Genomic DNA, 20,221 nt, shown 5'->3' on the forward strand with positions numbered 1-20,221 from the left:
TTATATTCTGAGCTGCTTCACTGAATATAACTGCAAAAAAAAAGTCAGCCGGGGGCTTTTCTTCTGAAGGGAAATCACCTTAGAGTACAATAACACTTTGCTATGGAAAAGACTGCAGCCCATTTTCACAATAAAGGGAGAAATTTCAAATGTGGCCTCCTGACAGCAAACAACAAACCATGTGGATAAAACCTAAACAGCATTACAGGAGCAATAAAGGAAAACAATGCATCACAATTATGTCACATTTTCTGGAAACAAAGAAGTGTTAGTGCCCTCAAATGCACTCCAAATTAAAGCAACAAAATGAGGTGGAGAATTATTTCACTGCCTCAGATTTTTCACATCTCTCAAAAGAAAAAGAAGGTACAAACATGAGACAGCAAAATTGGAAGTATCAAGGTTTCCACGATCAATATCTTTGGATAAATGACACTACAAAGACTATAGATTAATTGGAGTGGTATCCTCTGCCTGCAGTGAATAAATGCTCCTCAGAACTTCCAAGTAAAGCAAGCTGGGGTTTGGATATTAAGTGATACAGGATCACACACACACACACACACACACACACACACACACACACACGCACACACGCACACACGCACACACACACACACACACACACACACACACACACACACACACACACACACACACACAAGGTGAAGAAAATCTGTCTTCCCTGATAAGGCAGCAAAGCTCTGCTGTGTACCAGGTGCTGCAGAGCTAAACTTGCAAACAGGACTATGAATATCTCAGGTACCCATGCAGCTGCTCCCTGGTAAGCTGAGTTACTGCTGATTGAACTGAAGGGAGCACAGGACGGAGTGGGAACTTTACAGTGAGAAAATAACAGCTACCTTATCACACACCTATGCCACACACACACTAAGTATGCAGTGCATTCACTAAAAGTGGGGATACAGTGTACTCGAACATGCTAGTATGCATACTGAAGATACCTTTTGAAGAGATGTTTTTTGTATCATTCATCATGATCATACAGCAGCAATTCTCCCTTGACAGCCTTCAGGTTGTCGCACTCAAATGAAGTAACAGATTTGTGTTGCTTTAATCCAGATTTAGAAATCGTATTTAATTGGAATTCGATACTCTTTACCTTTCTTCCTCCTCTCATTCTGTCTGAAACTGCTACAACAATAAGTAGAGAGAGAAATGGGGCCATATTTTGGTATTTACTTTAGATTAAACAATATATTAGATGACTCATTAGATGCTAAGAGCCAAATAGCAGCTTCTTACGATGGCCTTCAACAAATATATGTTGCATGACAGTACTTGTTAGCTAGAAAGAGGGTTAATGTTGATGTTAAGTGTTGCTTTAGGGTAGTTTATAACTTATGAAACAAAAAACTGTAACTTGAAATATGACTCAAAGTCCCTCCAGATTTTCAGTATCCATTGTTTATTCAGTTGCAGGCCTGAGGTAAAATGACAGCTAACTGTCAAATGCACTCTATTGTTAGAATTATCAAACTTGCAGTTCAACATTATAGCAGCATTCATTTAGTTATGATGGACATAAGAATATAGTGGCGACAAAAATAATTATTTAAAAAGAATGCGATTAATAGCAGGATTTCAATAATTAATCACGATTAATCACATTTTTAATCACATGTTCAATAATTTCATTTACATTTTGAGAATTATTATTATGCTCTAAAGTAATTCTTACTCATGTCTTGATTTAGGAGTCAAATGAACACAGTGAATGAACTTCATGAACTTGACTTCTAGATTTATTGTTCAAATAAATGCTGCGCTGCTACACCAGATCCACCTGACACCATGACTTACGGGTAGGAGAGATTCAAAGTGCTTTAAGGAAAAACACTGTTTAACAATCAGAAAAATGCTTGTACAAAATGCCCAGTCTCAGTCAATATTGTTAGTAATTTTTCCCTCCTAAAGTCTGGCCAGAAAATGTGGTGGTATTTGCACTTTTCAGGAGCTCTCCTTTGGTTTCATACAGGTCCTATATGAGTGAAACTACTGTGCTTGGAGAGGGTCAGGTACACGTATGACTGGTCAAAACATGCACCCTTCCAAGGACGTCCCTTTAATCCGAGCCACAGATCTGTGGGGATTTGCACACTCCAAAATGGTTCTCTGTCAGATTTGTGATGCAGTTGTTTGCTGACATCAATCTGATAAGCTGCACCTGTATGTTTAGCTTTGAGGTAAGCTCAGATTTGAAGTATTTCAGTGATATTTTAAATCTGTGTGACACAAAGTGCATATCACTTTGACTTGTCAACTGAGCCATCTGGCAGATTTTAAAGGGAAATGGGCCGTTCAAAAGCACAGTGGTGTTGTTATTTTCCATCACAGCTGCAGCTGGACAGCTGCTTAGCTATTTGGTGTCTAAAAGGACCAAAATGGGCATGTTTGGAAAAAGTTGAATTTAACCTAGAATCTATCAGAATTAAGCAAAATTAACTTTTTCAATTTAGGATAAGTTTTTTTTTTTTGTTGTATGTTTTTTTAAATGTATTTGTCTTTTAATATAATCACAGCTGTTTGTGAAAAAAGACTAAAATTTGAATACACCACTCAATGAATAGTTGTGTTACAGCTCCCAACTGACAGGTAATATAAAAAATGCTCTTGCATGTAATTTTTCTCAATTTTAAATTTGTCAGTAACGTTAGTTTTGAGGAGTGCAGAGGTCTAGAAACATTTTTTTCAGCCAATGAAAATACAACACAAGTGTTTGTAGCTGCTTTTAATAGTAGACTTGCCAACCAATAAACAGCTGATTCAAATTGTGATCATGGGAAAAGGTATCATCTGTTAAAAGAACGCACTATAAATGTCTCAGAAGCCTTCGATATCATCACCCAGCTGCAAGTGGCCAAAATGCTAATGTGAGGCTAAGGAGTTTTGCTGAGCTGAGTATTGGCTGCATTTAGAGCAAAGCACCAGCAATCACATCGGCATGTGAAATGACTCCAGAGATTTGTGTGCTGAAATAACATGGTCACAGGAACACTTACAGAAACAGGAGAAACTCAGCACTAATGGAGCATCATTCATCATGAGAAGTTCTTAAAGGAGTTGAGTCTTGAGGGTTAGAGTCATGACACTCAAGTTTTTGGTGCCCAATTGAAATAAAGGAGAGAGTACAGATGAATGATATTCATTCATTGGAGTGCATACATAAATGATAACTAAATACATAAATAAATGGTAATGGTGAATGGTAATGTTAAATGGACTGTTTATATAGTGCTTTCCCTAAGTGCTTTTACATTACATGTCACATTCACTTATTCACTCCACATTCATTCATTGATGGCAGAGGCTGCTATGTAAAGCACCCATTGGTATCAACTGATCCCATTCACACACCACTGGTCCGGGTATGAGTGTCTTGCCGAGGACACTTCAGTATGTGGACAGCCAGACTTGGGATCGAGACCTTAACCCTCCTATTGAGAGATGGCCTACTCTACCACTGAAGCACAGCAGCCCAATAAATAAGATGTCATGAACAACAGAGGTGCTAAAATAATGTTTACCAGAGCTGTTGTGAAGCATGTAATGGACCCACACCAATAATATGGTCAACCTGGTGAAGAAAAACCGTCTTTAAAACAAATCGATACAACAGAAAACCAGAGTACATTTTTGTTATTGATATGCTGTGATTATTTAGGTGTAGTTTTGGAGTCTGCTCCATAAATTATTGTTTTTTCTACTCCGGTAGGATCAGTTATGAGTTTTGGTTATGTCCCAGACAAGCGTGGATCTAGAAACATTCAACTAGAAATAAACAAAACAAGATGGAAAAAAAACAAACCTGTGGAGTACCTCAGGGAACAATCCAGGAGCCCTTCTTCTTTTTTAAAAGTTAAATTAGGCAAATGTAAATACTGATGCATGTGCTGCAATGTTGTGTGCTTTAACGTGTGTTGTTTTCTGCGTTAAATCTGCATGTATTCAAAAAAAGGGGCAATGTTAACATTTAGTATAAATTGTGTTGAGACTACTGTTCCTACATCCAAACTGTGGAAGCTATAAGCGTAATTTTCATTTATGAATAAAATCATATCAATTTTTAGGCACATTAATCTCCATCCAAATAAAAAGCGACCCCTGACCAATGGAATTGGTATGAGGCGATAGGTCTTCCATGCAAAAAGTGTAGTTTTGTTTCGTCTGTCATGGAACAGAGCGGAGGGAAGTCAGAATAACAGAGATCATCATCTCATCATTCTTTGTGCTATGCCTACAGCCTTAGATCTAGTAAAATGAAAATGGCGGACACTGGCATTGGTGGCCATGAACAGAAAGACCATTTTGAAATTGTAGAAGCAGTTGCTTTAAATCTGACGTGTGCAAGCATTTTGGTTTCCTGCGAGATGAGAAAAGAGAAAAGGTGACAGGAAGACAAAAAACTGTGTGACTGCAGTGTGCTACATGTCAGGGAATATGAGTATTATGAAAAGTCACTAAGCAAATCATCTCCCTGAAAAGATGCGAGAAGATGTGACAAAGAAAAATCCAGCAAGGCCAAAAGAGTCTAAAGAAGTGCTTAAAGCCTCAACTCCACATAACAGTGCAAGAGTGTAAGGTCACAAGATGTATTGCTGAATGTGTATCTGAAGACGTACAGAGATTTTCTGTGGTCTTAGGATTGAGAAGGTTAGTAAACATGCTGGAGCAAAGTATAAATGCCCATCGAGAGATACAGGTTAAAGTTACACAGAGCAAGCACAGTGGATCACACTCATCATGGATTTGTGTACTTCACAAGCTACTCAGGGCTACATAACCCCCCCCCCCAAGTCTTTATTTGTCTTTTGTTTGTCACTATTATTGTATTGGAATTAAGTGCAATACATTTCTCAGCATGGGTAAGGTCTTAGTTTTTCTTCTATGAGACAGCTTCATTGAAATCGGTTTTCACCCTGCAAACAGCAGAGCAAGCTGTCCCATGGAAATCACAATGTCAGTGTGTAGCTTGAGTCCAACACACACATCTAAACACTGAAGGCTGTAGTGTTCTTCTGCTCTCTGTCCATGCTGTGACTCGTGAGCTTCTTCTGCAGCTTTCAGAATAAAAACACAAAGACCTAAAGCTCCAGTATGGATCTCCCCCCGCCCCTCCCGCTGCCTGTGTTCACGTTTTATATGTAAATTTATGATTGGGACATTTTTCCATCACTTCAGGTCCTTTGTGTTTTGGATGTGATGGGTTGTGTTCAATGAATATTAATGATCTCCTGAAGATCTCAGTGTGATCGTTGCTGTTACACAAGCAATTCCCATCCCCTCACGACCACCAGCAGACACCTCTTCGCCACCAACAGCCCTACGAGGAATAAAAATGTATCACCCTGCTTATTACATACGAGGGCATCTTGGAATCAGAGGGATGATGTATAAGCAATGTTTCATCTTCAGGAGAATGCACTTTTTTAGAGATGCATTTTCCTCCTGTGAGACATGATATATAAAGGCATAAAAATATTCTGCTTTAGTTTTATTCTGTGCAGAATCAGAATAATCCCCTGGGTGTTGGTGTGTTTTTATCTCAGAAAAAAATCCCTGGGTTTATTTTGTCTTTAACGCGCCTTGACTAAAAGTCGATCAGAAGGTGCAGCAGTGGGAATTGATTTGGCTTTCAGTAATCTAAAGGAGTGTAAAGGGTCTGGGTCCATACTTTTGACAGGGGTAATATATCACAGTAATGTATAAAGATATAAGACCACAGGACCCACTGCAGTGCTGCACGGGCCCAGAGCTAATCCACCAGCTTTCATTGAAATTACAATGTTTTGACTAGCTTCATGGATATTGATCAAGCCACATCTTTCATTGGAGGATGTGTCAGTCCATAATATAATAGTGGTAAATGCAGAAGTTGGTGTAAGTATTATCAGACTCCATCATCCCTCCTCCATTTTTGCATCCACTGACACTGTCTGAAGTGTTTTTAGTTTATTTGGGATCAGACTCCTCAGCGTTAGTCTGAACATCAAGGTTGTAATAAGGAAACTAAAGGAAGGACACATAGAGGCTATGACACAATATGTGAAGCATGAAAAATCACCAAAGGCAAAATCAAACAAGAAAACTCATGAATAATTCCATGTTACAGCAAGATTATGAAACTTTGTGCTGGAATAGCAAAATGAATAAGCTTTAACCAACCCAGGCGCAGTCACATGAATCATGGTTGTGTAACATCAATCAGCAACAGAGTATGAAATGGAGTATTGGTATTGGCTTTTAAGTTTTATTTCAGGATTTATGGGAGTCAGGGAGGATTTATGAAGAGAAAGTGGAGGAAGCAAAACTGTTTATCCGGCTCGGGAGAAGAGTTCCTGCAGAACACAGAGAGAAAAAAGTGCAAGGTGAAAGAGATTACATGCATTATAAAGTTTGTTAATAAAACAAATTCTGACAGGAAACACTGTAACTTCAAATATATATCAATTCAACATTACAGATTTGTATCTAAACAAAATACAATGACACATTTATTGTATTTAATTATTACCCAGCTTTCTTACTGTTCTTCCGGTTATGCTAGATGCTTGATTGTGATTGGTCAAAACCCTTTGACGATGGTTATTAACTTTCACAAACATGAGCAACGCCAGAGGAAAACTGATCACACGTCATGACGAATCAAACAGCAGAAAAGAGTAGTGGCATATTTTGCTTCTGCTTGTTGACACTATAGACTGTAAGGTGAGGTAAAACCATTAGTTTTCGTTTGCATCAAAACAATGTGGTTAAAACGCTAGTTTTTGGTTAGCATGCTAAATCGACAGGCTACGGATATTTACATATTGGATCCTGTCCAGTGATATTAGCGATGAGCGGAGCAGGTGGAAGAAACTTTAAGTTACAGGTTGCTACAAAGAAACTTAAACCATGAGCAGTAACGCTAACTGCAGACAAATCACTGGGAACATTTTTTTGGAAACTATATACATAAATCATTTTAAATCAATAAAATAATATTTTAATCAATGTTTTTTGACAACGTCTTTGTACTTTAAGTTAGTAGCCGTTTATAAGTGGGATCTCACCCTGTCAGGATTCTATTTCCTATAAATACCTGCTAACCATACATTATCTCTGACTTAAAATCAGAATTGGTAAGTATATAAACTGATGAACACACCCTTATAATGAAATATAGAACATTTTATTTATATCAATTTTTTATGAGTCATTCTGCATGATGCAGAATCTTACAGAAGGAGAATGTTTTGATGCTGATACTACTTTATTATGAATTTAATAAAGTTATAAATGCAGGGCTTTTACTTTAAAGTATCTCTAAACTTAATAGCCTAAACTAAATAAAATCTCACCAAACTTAACTTACCTCTTGGTCAGCCTTTGGGTTTTTCTGCCTCCAGCCACACAGCTAATTTATTCTGAAACACATAAATCTAAACTGACAAAATTACTGACAAATTACTATAGGTTACAACTAATTCTAGCGTGCATATGTGTCTCATTCTTGGAGCAGATGATTGCAGATATCACACATAAAAGCAGAGCAGATTTGAGTCACTGCTGTATGGATTTTTCTCTTAATGCTTCTCAGAACTCTTCTCAGGTCCTGCAGCCATGAGCATAAAAGCAACCCCCAAGCCGCTAATAAGAGTGTTCTCACCACTGACTCATCTATTTTAGGATCTTAAATCAGCTATAAAAGTGCCACCCGCTGGTGGGATCTTTTAACAGTGGTGCCAGCTTCATGGGTGTCAAATAAGTGTGTGTCATTAAAGGGGTCAAATCGATGGGGTCCATTTTAATGTGTCTTGTCTGGTGAAGAAGCCCTACAGCGTGGCCCTCAGACTGGTGTTATTTTCAAGAGATATTTGGACATCAAAGCTGAGGAACTTGTTTAAAGGCTTAAAGAAGTCTTAACTCAACGTTTTATATCTAATAAATGTGTTTTCAAAGATTCTGTCGGTAAGCTTTTTGGACAACATAATGTCAATCCCGGCACATGGATGTGATCTTCTTTTAACCTGACAAGACCCAAGCGTTTTTTTTAGCGTTTTACTTTCTTCCCACCACTTGTGATTAGAAGGACCGGGCAAATATAAAAACTATGAATTATTTAAAACTGAAAAAAATATCCGCCCTCTCACATTGATAATGTAATTATTTTTTGTATTACATTACACCAAAAGTTCACCAGTCATGATAACCAAGCACTTTATTTAACGCCTGAAGCTATTAGCTATTTCTTATGTTTATCTGTTGTTGCCGTTGCTAGCATAGACATAATAAAGAGTAGACGCCGCATTGGCTGCTGGGGTTCAAGAAATACGGCCGCCATCTTGCTCCGGTCATCCTACCCATGATCCTACCTGTAAACGTAAACTGAAGCAGCAGAGACTTCAAGATGTTAGAGCACTGTGCGAGAACTATCTATCATACATCACATATATCACACATCAGAATATTCTATTACTGTTAAGCCCACTATGAATATTAAAATACACCAAACCATGTGTCCTGTATCATACCTACATGTATGACGTTTGCAGAAAAAAAACCTTGCATGAAAATCTGAATGAGGTGAGACAACATTTCTTTCTAAGGCCTAACTAAAAGGTAGAAACAAAACCTGACAAACCCATCTAACAAATTCAATCAACAAGTGAACAGCCCCCCCAACCTGGTGTGAATAACAGGAACAAAAACACACTATGTCCACATTTGTCTCAGTATTGTCAGAAAGCTGCCGTGGCAGAGACTGCTGTAGTCTTTTTGTCCAGTGCTTTTGCTTTTACAGAAAATTAGTCTGAATTAAAGCAACAGGTCTGAATTAGGCACAATTAAGTATAAGCTGAAGCCAACCCAAAATGTAATCTAATGTTACATGAGCTGATCATAGTGTTTAATAGTTCTGACACGTCGTCTGTGTTTTGATTTGTTTGGATTATCTGTTAAAGTATCTTCTTGCTCTTTGGTTCAATGTTTGACTTGATTTCTAAGCTTTATAAACCCGTCCCATTCCAAAAGAAGAGTGCTCCTCAATGCTTGAACAAACTGATCCATCATTATTTCTAAACTTCACCATTGATCCATCAAGCTGCCTGCTGTTGATCCTCACTTGTTTTAATAGGGCAGTCCACCCAGAACAAAGACGAAGCTCCCTTTATAAAGATTTCATGGTGCATTGGCTTCATCGTGCTCCAACACGCCACAGCAGTTTTTATTTGTGAAGTTTGTGTGAAAAGTTTGGATTGAACATCTTTCCCCACATCTCTACTTGTTCAAAGTCTTAACTGGGATTTCAGAAACCCTGTGGTTTATTTGTACAACTGATCCTTTTCATGTAATTTAATCTAACATCTAATACCAATCCGACCCACTTTCTCAAGTTAAAACAGAATATTGGATCTTGAATTGATTTCCTCTTTGGGATGTACCCATTAGTTTTACAACAAACTGTCTGCAGCCATGTATTCTATTAATATGTTGTAGACTTTCATTATTTGTGTGTGCAAAATGAGTTCAATAAGAAGAGAGAAGTTACTAAATTATAGATACATTTTTATATTTTACAGAAATGATGTGATGTTGAATTATTGTCAGTCTCTTTGGTGCTTGTTATCTGGATGGAGATGGGGGGGGGGGGTCAAAGGGTATCTGCCCTGAGCCTCAGCAAAGACTATCCCCCTCTAGAGCACTGGTGTTGGAGGTGTTGGCCAAAGTCTGATGAGATGATGAAGCTGATAAAACTACAATGACTGGGGGTGCTGTTGGCCTAGTGGTCTAGTGGTCTAGTGGTCACGCTCCATATACAGAGGCTATAGCTCTGAGGTTGCTGGTTCAATTCCATTATACCACGAAGTGTGGGGCATGTCCTCCCCCACTCTCCACTCCCCACATTTCCTGTCTCTCTTCAGCTGGTCATGGGGAAATGGTTGATGAAGTTGTCTAGGGCTGACGGAGCACAAGAACTGAGCAGACTTGGTGTGATGGGGATAGTGATGATACTGTCGTCTAAGTGCTCCCCTTCCGAAACAAAAATAGATCTGTATGTTTTAAACAGTGTAATTGTCACTGCCCTCATATTCCTTGCAACCTTTGTGTTTCAATGGAAATTAAGCAATACATCCATTAGAGAGCGCCGCTCTGAGTCTAAAGTTACCCCCTACAAAAAGAAGAAGACTCATACGTTTCTGATAATAGCTAACACAGTACCAGAGGGAATATTGGCGGAGTAGCATCATGCTAACAGAGCTAACACCGGACACGAACGCCACATTGGAAGCATTTCACCTGCTGGACAGGATACAGGAGAGCAAGACTGAACACACTGGTGAAGAAGGCCAGCTCAGTCCTGGACCCTGTGGAGGTGGTGGCTGACAGGAGACTTATGGCCAAGCTGTCGTCTCTGATGGGTTTTTTTTTTCTTCTATATATATTCTTGTACTGTACACCTTCTTGTTTGCTGCTGTAACTCCATGAATTTCCTCGTTGTGGGACGAATAAAGGAGTATCTTATCTTATCTTATCTTATCTTATATGGTTTTTATAACTTCTTTAATAAGAAAGAGGCAGAATTGGAGGCAGCATTAATGCTCTAACAGCGTGGTCTATTAGAGCATTAAATACTTCACAAGATGTGGACGTAGAATTATTTTTTGTATGACACTGTGCTCCATCCATATCCGTATTTGTGTTTAACGTGGAGCATAATTGAGGCTTAAGGTTGATAAAACTGATGAAGCTGCAAATGGACGGTGACAGGTAAGTGGATGTCCTGTAGCAAATGACCTGGAGTAATCAATCAGCCTCTATCTATACTCAAGAGATCATTTAGGGGCAACACTCATTCACAAAGATATCGAGTCAATTACAGAGGCATTTAAAAACAAACAACAAGGCACCAAGGCGATCAATGTCATCAAACGAGAAAAAATCTGATATGAAGGTAAAAAGAATTAAAATATAAGATAAAAATAAAAGAAGGTGGATGTGATGGTCTATGAAACGCACTAAAATAGAATGGGACTTTAAGAGAAGGAGCGTGAGAGAAGGCCATTTTTAAAAAGGACAGCAGTAATTTGATAGGCTAACAAGGTGGGTGTGTTGTGGTGCTTTTGGATGGATGTGACCAGGGGATGAGAACAGCCCAGATTCATTTCAAGCCCAGATGTCTTTGAGAGGACTTCTGGCAAATTCATTACATTAACACCCCTCCCCACCTTCTCGCTTCCTGTTCACACACACACCAAACATACACTAAACACACACTTTTTGTAGGGGAAACCCAGCCTTGCATGTAGAGAGCCCCAACATCACTCTGATTGATCCTGACAGCTCTGTGTGCTGCGTCACACCAACACATCGCCAGTTATGATCGCACATGAGTCTAATTTGAAGAGGAGATGTGGATGAGGGCTCTCAAGAGAGTCGGTCCACGAAGGGAACAGCTGCTGTAATTATAGCAAAAAACAGAGAGAGGAGAGGGAGGGAGGAGCAGACTGATGAAATGTAGACTTCATGATAGAAAGGACAAAAGTAGAACTGACTGACACACAATCTACAAATCTTAGAGTTTCATGGAAGCACTTCCTGTTCAGTAAACACTGAAGAAAGTATGTTTCCACCACTAAAGCTGACCAAAGGTTCACATACAAAATTCTTAGAATTTGTAATTAAACATAACCCCTTTCAAATATTGTAAAAACATCCACAATGGCTGCAACCAAGACATTAACACAGGGTGATGTAGTAAAACCTTGAGTCCAAAGCTTGCAGGTACAAGTTAATTATGATTGATTCCAAACATATGATGGGTTAACTTTTACAAAAGCATCATAACTAATGTTAACTCAGAAAATGTTGTTAGCAAATCAAATGAAGGAGAGTTGGGTGCGGTTTATCAAATATTTTTATTCAGTTCAAAAAAGTTTACATTAACACCTGTTGAACCCCCCCAACACACACAGACACTGCAAAAGAAATGGTCCTCAAGTTCCAAATCCAGTAAAAGATTTAATCCAAACACACTATTTTCCTTTTCAAGATCAACAGATTACTTCAAATCTGTCATCTTACTATTTGCATAATTAGGGATGTAGCTGAGTTGACTTACAGATGGGCATATTGTAGCTGGTTGTCAGGGGGGTTAAAAGCCGGCCTCAGGTCCACCTAATTGCTTGAGTCAAGAATCAAGGATCAAGAAAGCTTTATTGCTAATGCCCGGTCTATGATCTTTTAGACAGCCTACTAAGCTCATAGTAACCGTTGAAAGAATACAACAGCCTATGCATCTTGATTTCCCACCAATGGAGGCTTGAGATGATCCGACTTTGTTTTTTTATCTTGCTGTTCCGTTGATATTACATGTTACAACAAGCTTCCATTTGTCACTTTCAAGATCCACTTAGCTGTCAGCATAAATTACTCAGCTAAAATCAGAAGAGGGAATGACAGACAAACTGTCATGTTAGCATTTAGCAGCATCACTGCTTTTTGCTTTGATGTGAATTGATAGTAAACAGTTCTGTCATAAATCTCTGATTCGCAGTCATTGCAATTTCTAATTCACCCTGGAAACTCTGCATGAGTCACAAGCCAGGACTCATTTTAGAGATGTCACTCCAGTTTACAGTACAGTGTGAGAGACTGGGGTAAGGCTTTTTTTTACTGGTGTCATTTTTAAATCATGTGTACTTCTACAAGACATTTTTTGAGAAAGTCTATCTCATTTAATACAAAGATTACCACAAGACAGGGCTGTAGTGTTCGAGACCAGGACACGGACTTATTCAAGTCCTGATTTTCAGCACTCGTGACCCGACTGGGACTCGAGCACTAGTGACTCAGATTCAGATTCGAGCACTGACTGCATTAGGATGTTTATGTGCCTTCATGTTCAGGGGATCCCTACCAATATGACCAAAGAGATTACACGAATCATGAGATTTGCTTTGATTTGATGTATTTCATGCATCAAGAAACACATGCCAATCCAACAAGGCAACTGCAGAAAAATAAAAACACATGAAAAAGACACCAGAAGCTTTTGGTTTGGGGGCAAACATAAAGAAATAACAAGTGAAACACATCCCACAAAATACAATAAATGAGACAACAAACAACACAATAGTCCCTGAACACAACATTAGGCTAACATCAATTCCATGGCATGGAGTTTATTGCACCATAGAGTACCTTTGAATCTGAGGGAAGATGTTAAATCAGGAGCCTTAGAGCATAAAATCAGTTCAGGCCTGAGCACACAGAGTGGCTGGAGCAAACAGAGACAACAGGTTATCACATTCAAGTTACCTATATGTACCAGCATCAGATTCACAAATACATAAGTTAAATTCAGAAACACAAAACATGGAAAAAGGGGCACCAGAATTCCCTGATGCGCATGAGTCACACAATAACACCAATTAATCATATAATGACACCAATAATCATATAATGGCTCCGAGCAGGACCACCGGACAGCTGGAGCCATGTGACTGAGGTTTTCCTGCAATAATTACTGCATTAATGAATATCCGACTCCTCTCCTCATCCATGTTGTCTTTATTGTCCTCTGAAAACCTCAGACTGGTTGACTCCAGGCCTGGCTTTGCTCATCATGACAGTTTGTTGTCGTAGTTAAGTGAAATATGATCTGGTGATAACACAGAGTGTTTTATTCTGAAAATTAACCAAATGTTCTAATTATGTTTTGGAGCCTGACTTCTTGTCCCACTTGATCTTCTCTGTTCAGATTTATGCGTTGTGCTCCGGCATCTGGCAAAAATAGAAGTGTTGCGTATCTGGTCCGGAGGGCTCAGGTGTGCCGGATCCAAGATGCAACTGGAACGCAACAGAGCAGATCCAGAGGATTTTAAGACATTGACTGGAATACAAACCTATGAAATCTGGTGCTGTGCCAACAACCTGGATATGGATCCGGTGGAATTTGCCCATTTAAGCCTTGGTTTTTTTCCCCATATTAAGAGTTTTTTTCTACCTTCATGTGTGTGCAGAGGGCTGAAGATTGGAATTAAATCACATCAAATATTTTTATAGACTTTACAGCAAATTCAAACATTTGAAGAACCTAGAGAGTCTGTAGGTCAGTGTACTGAAAATAGGATGAATGGTCAGTTTGACATCTCTTTGTATTAAGGCAACTTTATATGAAGAAAAGAGCTTACACAAATTAAAATAGAACTAGTATTAGATTTAATTTTTAAGTTGAATCACATCATTTTTTCAGGGAGAAAATGTTAAAGGGAGTAAAATCCAAAAGGAGAGTCTCACAATGTTTAAATTTGGTTGAACGCCTGAAAAAAGTGAATCTGTAAATGCAAGGTGTCTTTCACTCAGACAGTCATAAATACGATGTTAAATGCTACAAGCCACATGAGAAACATTAGGTAATGATATCCTCCTTTAAAGCTTCCTCGTGGGATTCATTATAATTGCAAATGTTACAGATTTTCTTTACACAAAGTGTAATGCTCAGCTGTGTCCTTTAATGGATGTAATAGATCAACATTATAATGCAAGAAAGCAGCGTATCAAATCTCGCCTACCGTCTCATTCTGTCTCCAATAACAATTCAGCCCCTCAGGCTGCAGCCCAGTGCAGCATTTATTTTCATTGCTGCTGCTGTGTGGATATCTGTTTGTGTTTGCATATATTATACCCTGGGTATGTGTGCATGCAGGAAAAAGATGAACCCAAGTGACCAAGATGCAGAAAAAGAGAGTTTCCCTCTCTCCATTACAGCACGTAATGACAAACACTCACTTCTTCTGTGTTCTTAAATGTAAAGGAGGGTTACATTTCACCCTTCATTTAAGATGTCCTTGAGTACCACATTAATAATCAAAGAAAGAAAAAAATCAAAATAAACATAGAACAAAGTAGATCAGTTATGAGCTCTTTTGTGTTAAAATCATGCAACAGAGTGAGTTTTGTGTCTTGTCTTTTATATCCCTGTCTCTGTACTTGTTCAGACACACATGCACTCAATGCAAATGAAAGCCGAAGCATGTTCTTTCTCTCAGCAGCTTGTTTAGTGCATTTCAACTCAAAACGAAATGCCAGAGTGGAAAGCTTTGTCTCTCTCGTCTGAGCAAAGTGGAGGGACATGACGGCTGCCTACAAGAAAACACTCAAGGGATAAAATAAATGTTCTTGTTAGATAAAACTTGACAGGCATGTTTCCGATGGTGGAATAACTCACTTTAAGTCTACTGCTATGTATTTAATGACAGAAAGCATCTTTGGATGTTCATGAGAGCTATTTACTGAAGAATCTGAGATGCTCAGTTCACTTCAGGACTTACTTTCCCTCTCTTAGCTGTTGGCCATTAGTCTAAGTGAAGGCAGTGATAGCAGCAGAGTATTAACCATCAGAGCATGCTCTCTTTAAAGCATCTAAAATATATAGCATTCCAGTGTTTGTTCTTTAACTTCAAAAGAAAAACAACTTGACAACATGTTAATCGTCTAGGCTTGATTCTTTAAAACCTCAAAAACGTCCAGAGTCACAATTTACAGCTGCTGTGAGAATCTTTGGTTTCTATCAATATCTTTGCTGATTTCGTCCTGTACATGCCAGGGTAGTATTTTCTGACAATAGAACTCATCCTGCTGTCTTTTAACATCCAAATGTGTCACACATTGTGAATATTTGCTGCTGAAAATGTGGTGTCAATCAACTCGTCTGACACCTACACGTCAGATTAAAAATATCTACATCATGATTTGGAAACTGTTGATCTTGTCACTAATGGTCTTGTTTGCTTTTGTAGGTCATCAGTAATGATTTAAATGTTTCCAAACCAATCAAACACCTCACAGGGGCTTTGAAACTCAAGCAAAAAGAAATGTGCTACATCCACATGCAAAGGAGCTAAACTAGCTGCTTGCCGGAAAACAGCCAGAAAGGTTGATGATGTGACAAGGGAAGTAGCCAATCATAGGTCAGGATTTTTTTGTTGGCACCTTGAGTTATACTGCCAAATACCAAGGATGGCCAAGGCCACCTCTTGGCCCCACTCTGGATCCATCCCTGAAAGAGGGATGAATGAGTTTGTCATACAATGTAATATTATTCTGCTTGATTTGCCTCTGAGGAAACAAAGAACAAGACAGTTGACAGAAAGTTTGAATATCACTTGTCAAACTTGTAATACTTTGCTGATGTGCTGCTCACTCTACGCCTCCTGTGGAGACAGAGTTGACCTCTCAGGTTGTAACAGCTTCACAACAACTCCTTCTTTTTCTGCACAAAGCATGTTGAACATAATGACCTAATACAAACTGCTCTTTATTCTCTCTGCAAGAAAAGAATAAGAAATGAATCTGTGTCATATTTATTGCACAGCTGCTGTATGCCAGTTTTCTTTTGTGTATTTTTTTACTCTCATTATGCTAATGTGGTAGCATTCAGCTCTGTGTGGGAGAGCCAGCAGCACAACAGACCTCCAGTGCTCTGGCTGAATGCAAAGCTGCTGCTGCCAGAGTTCCAGCCTCACAAAGCTTTTAGGGTGCAGGTAGCTCATTTACAAGTCACAAGAATCCTCTGGTGTCTTCTAGGGAGAGAAAGTATATGCAGAATATTTGAGTTCTTTTGGGGGCTGTTGGTTTAGCATATGTCAGCAGTACACTGAGTTTCAGAAACAGCTGGGGGTTTCACAGATGGAAGCACACTGAAAGAGGAGCAAAACATGTGTAAGACGTGCATTACTTTGAATACATTTTAGTGTTGTTTTAAAGTTTGTGCTGAACTGATACTGGAATGTTGAGATAAAGTTAAAGCTGCACTAATCCGTTATTTTAAAAAAGATGTTAAGCTAAATGTGACGCTGACAAATTCTACTCTACAGGGTCTCTCAACTTGTTACTTGTGCCTCTTTTAGTGAAGTATTTTGGTTTTGCAACGAGCTAACCCTTGCAGGGAGATAATTCAGTCAAAGCTAAGGACTAAATGAGTGCCAAGTTAAAAGAATACAAAGTAAGAAACCAGCAGATACAGAATTATTTAACTGTTCAGGAGCTGGTTGAGACCATTGACTGTATAACACATAGTCACAGTCTCTGTGGTGTCACCCATTAGTTTCTGAAGAGGTGTTAGGCCCAAAGATGGCAGTCATAATATTAGAAATGCTGACCCCAGTTAACTCGCAACTAAGTTAGACACTGGCAAAGAGTTGAAGTCTTAACTCACAACCTGTTCGGGTCCAAGTTATGCTCAGAGTTACAGCTTTACATCAGCTGTTATTAATGCCTGATAGTGTTCTCTGTATGTCCTCAGCTGAGGTTATGGTATGTACATATATGGTAGCTCCTGGATCTCACATGCCACTCACATGCCGTCTGCAAACACATTATGAAAGCCTATGAGTTCAGTTAGTGATGCTCAGTTCCTCTCTCCATCTTTTTGATTTGATCTGTTTGCTTTAAAACGCATACATTGCAATAGATTACCAGTGCAGTACACAAAAACAAAAACTATCACAGCTTTTTAAGGACACTGGATCAGTTCCAATATTCTACAAAGTCTGTTTCAATCTTCTGGTTTTGCAGCGAAATCAAAGATAATTATTTAAATATCTGTGATATTTATCACACAGTCAATCAAATCTGTAAATGTATTTAGATTATCATTAATTTGACTTCTGTTGGCCAAATACAATAACTTAGGTTTTATCCATGTTTTCCATGAAGTGAACGAATCAAGCCTAAATGCATTGCCTACCTTTGCTTCTGAAATGTTATGTAGACCTAACATTTTATAGTTTCAAAGTTGCATTATGTGTAGTTGTCTCATTGCAAAGAATACAGTAAATGTAATGTATTCATCATAGCATCTCGTTGTAACAGACTGACTGAAGCGGACAGCTGATGATCGTTCCTTTGTGTGTGGGAAAAGCATCCAGTGACGCGATAAATGCCTCTTTTTATGTGAGCCCGCTCAGAGCCTGAAGCAGACAACTTCAGTTAACTGAGACAGTCAGAAACATGATTTTGATACCCATTATCTCCAACTAGAGCTCGCTCACTCAAAGAAAGCCTGGGCATGTTGAACTCTCTTCACGGTTTACCCCTCTGGACGTGTAAATGAAACAGTTAGCAAACATGTTTACAAGGTAAATAGCTCCATATATTGATGTTGTGTATGTAGTTTGTTCCACTGTTCTAAACTGGCCAACAGGATTAATCAAATGTGCGATAAAGCTGAACTAGCCATTAACAAAGAACTAAACAACTACATGTGTCCATAGATTACTGTTAACTATCCATGAAAAATTACTCAATTTGCTAGAAATCATACAACAATGATGCGAACATTGAGCATGGTTCAAATTACTTAAAGTATCATGATCTAAGGACAGGTTGAAGTAACGGTCAGTCATGTCAAAGTCAGATACTGCTATCAGTTTAGATTCACCAAATGTTTTCCTCAGCTCTATTAATTGTGTTTGACAAATGTGGTAGCACAGTGCTGAAACATTGAATAGATTTTAAATGAAGTCCTTCCCACTGATGAATGACAGCATAAATATGAATGTGTCTGTCCCGAGCCTTTGGCCTGAATGGAGGAGTAGAAAAATCTGTGACAGTCTTATGTAACTGTGCACTGATGCTGCAGCTTCTTCAGTGATGTAATATTATTCAGTACTGTGCAGCCGACTGGGGCCACTTCTGCCTTCCACATGAAAAACATCAAAAGGAGCACATCTCTTCTTTTTCCAGGTTGTATCTCTTTCAAATCCTTTGGTTGGACTGTCTCCCACCATGAGCCACCCTCCAAATCTCTTCTTCTATAATTTATGATTTCTTCAATCCATTCATCTCTTTGTTTCTGTCCATCTCATGTTTTTCCCTTTAATGTCTTCTGCTTCACACATGCTCTCTTTTCTTCTGCAACATCAGGTGAAACATGGACGTGCTAGATTATATTTGACAAGATCAGACAGGGTGTATTCTTTTGTATGTATACATAGATACATTCATTTTTAAATCCCTGGGGAGAAATTGATAAATATTAAACAATATAAATACCACTGTGTGTTGAAATCTCATCCCTCCTAGTTCCCTTCCTTTCAACAGCTTCATCTATGGCAGCTGGGTGAGCTCAATGTGAACTCTGTAGGTGAGAAGTTGTAGCAGGCTGATGCAGGTTGACATGAGCACTCAATTTCCATGATTTGTTAGCTGTCCGTGATTCACTCTGCTATGGTTGCTGGTTCACTCTGCAGTTTGCTCCCACCCACTTGTTCACCCACACACATCCTTTTTTTTTGTTGCCTCAGTCGCTAGTTAAAGGGATTTTTGGCAAGTTCTTTGTGGATGTCTAATAGGTGTTGATGATACATGTAGTCAACTGGAAAATACAGTCCACATTTTGAACTGCTTTGAATGAAAAAAAGGTTGTTTTTTGATTTAGAGAGGAGGCGAGTTGGCAACATGAGCTGAACTTCATATCTGAAAGTCACTCAAAAATAAGGATTCAACTCAAACATTTCTGTCATGACAAATAACATATTATTCATCTGCATGATACTTCTCCCAGGATGGATGGATGGATGGATGGACGGATGCATAGATAGATTGATCAATGGATGGATGGATGGATGGATTGATCAATGGATGGATGGATTGATCGATTGATAGCTGGACGGATGGATTGATCAATGGATGGATGGATGGATGGATGATTCTATGAATGGGTGGATGGGTGAGGGATAGATAAATGGATGGATCGATTGATCATTGGATGGATGGATGGAAATATGGAAATATGGATGGATCGATTGATCATTGGATGGATGGATGGAAATATGGAAATATGGATGGATGGATGGATGGATGGATGGATGGATGGATGGATGGATGGATGGATGGATGGATGGATGGATGGATGGATGGATGGATGGATGGATGGATGGATGGGTGAAGGGTAGATAAATGGATAGATTGATTCATCGTTGGATGCATGGATGGATGTATTGATAGATGGTCAGATGGATGGATGGTCAGATGGAGGGATGGAGGGATGGATGGATGGATGGATGGATAGATGGATGGATGGATGGATGGATGGATGGATGGATGGATGGATGGATGGATGGATGGATGGATGGATGGATGGATGGATGGATGGATGGATATGTATGATTTACAGATATACATTATTTCACCTGATCATTATAGGTTGAGTTCT

This window comes from Notolabrus celidotus, chromosome 13, assembly GCF_009762535.1.
Source record: "Notolabrus celidotus isolate fNotCel1 chromosome 13, fNotCel1.pri, whole genome shotgun sequence".
NCBI classification, from domain to species: Eukaryota; Metazoa; Chordata; class Actinopteri; order Labriformes; family Labridae; genus Notolabrus; species Notolabrus celidotus.